The sequence below is a fragment of the Lepus europaeus genome, chromosome 5 (assembly GCF_033115175.1).
Source record: "Lepus europaeus isolate LE1 chromosome 5, mLepTim1.pri, whole genome shotgun sequence".
Taxonomy (NCBI): Eukaryota; Metazoa; Chordata; class Mammalia; order Lagomorpha; family Leporidae; genus Lepus; species Lepus europaeus.
In genome coordinates this window covers 115,531,211-115,532,966 of record NC_084831.1, presented here as the reverse complement: position 1 = coordinate 115,532,966, position 1,756 = coordinate 115,531,211, and the positions used below count along the sequence as shown (strand labels likewise).

Genomic DNA, 1,756 nt, shown 5'->3' with positions numbered 1-1,756 from the left:
ACCTTGCGCACACACTGACGCGTCGTGACAAAGAGCAGGCATGGGAGAGCTAGCGAAATTATGCAAGGAATACCGACTCGAGGCATGCTCCGTTGTCCGCGGGCCCCCACAGCCCCCTCTTTTTCCGACCCCACTCGGTGGTCCCCACTCCCACCTTCTGCTACTTCTCCCTCCCTGCCTGAGGACCGAAGCCCTGGGCTGGGGCTGGGGCTGGGGCTGGGGCTAGGGCTGCAGCACGGTGCCAGGTGGCATGTGAACCCGGCTCCAGGGTGCAGGGATACAAAGTTGGGACTTGCGCGGAAATCTGAACAGCTTCGCCAGTGCAAGAACGGAGGCTTTGCGGATCAGCGCCGGTCTTTCCACGCGGGAGTTCTTTGCAGCCACCGAAGCCTTAAGTTCCAACCTGGAGCGCGCCTAAACCCTGCGGCGCCTCTCCTCGCCAAGCATTTATTGCGCGCCTCCTAAACGCCCGGCGTGCGAGGGGCGAGGGGTTGCAACGGCGAGCGAGCCCCAGATCCCTGCCCGGCGCCACCTGCTCCTGGAGGCCCCCAGAGCTGCGCAGTCGGGGCACAGCGACTGTGGGCCGGGGACGCGGCTTCAGCCGGAGCAGCTGCGCGCGCCCCCTGTTCGCAGCGAGCGGCCGAGGAGCCGCGGACCAGGCGGGGGTGGAGGGCCGTGGATCAGGGGTTTGCGCTGAGTACTCCCCAGCTGGTTGCAGCGGGATGTGAGGTCCACGGGAGCCCAGCCACGCGACTCTGGGCCCCCGAGTGGCGCGCGTTCCGAGTGTCCGGAGCGCGCCGAGTCTCCGGCCAGCAGACCAGAGGTTAGAGAGCAGCTGCTGTGGGACCAGGGAATGAGTCCGGCGCCAAAAGCTGTCGAGTCTCTGTGGCGCAATCGGTTAGCGCGTTCGGCTGTTAACCGAAAGGTTGGTGGTTCGAGCCCACCCAGGGACGGCTCCTTTTATTTGGAGTCCATTATCCATTGTAGTCCCTTCAAGGTTATCTGTTTAAGCGCTTTCCTCTTCAGAGCCCTCTGGCCTTCCGTCGGCTTTACATCGCATACCCAAACGAGTTTCTCGGGGAAGAAAGTCCTCCAGAGAGGAATTCTTCAGCCAATGCTGCTTTTCAACAGAGTCCAGGTCGGGGTCCCCTGAGCTCACCTCTTACCCAGGAGCCACTTTGCATATCCTCTCGCTTCCCAAAACTGTGACTTCTACAAATGCCTATCCCTGTAAACCTGAAAATCCTGAGAAGTCCGAACCAGAGAGCCCAGTCCTCGCTTGAACAAAGCCTCAAGCTCTGGGTCAAAATCCTCCCTTTGACTCAACCGCTGAATTCTCTCTGTGCCTTGGTTTTTTTCATCTGTAAAAGGCAGCTAACAGGAAGACGGTCCTAATGAGTTAATCTCCTAAGGAGAAACGCACATAACGCTCTTGAGCACTTAATAAATGCTCAGGAAACTTTAGCCACCATTCTCGTTGTTGGCAACAGCATCACCATCTTCATTATTTATTGCGGCCTTTTAAACAACGGTGTGTCTTTGCACGGTATGGATGAGCCATTGTATAGTTAAACTTTCCTCAGTTGATGGGCATGGGATTGTTTCTGGTGTTTGTTATTATAAATAAAACCTGAGACCATCTTTAGAGAAAGACCCTTCATCAGCTGGGCAAGGATTTCCCTAAAACAGATTCCTGGAAGTGGGCTGGCCTGATCAAAGTATTTGTGCATTCCTCATTTTGCTAATTTATGTCTAG

General features: G+C 56.5%; 1 non-coding gene across 1 annotated transcript; it reads left to right on the top strand.

Annotated features, from left to right (window-relative positions):
* Nucleotides 1-879: 879 nt before the first annotated feature.
* Nucleotides 880-953, top strand: TRNAN-GUU (transfer RNA asparagine (anticodon GUU)). The gene has a single exon. It is a non-coding gene; the product is annotated as a tRNA-Asn (tRNA).
* The last annotated feature ends 803 nt before the right edge of the window (nt 954-1,756 follow it).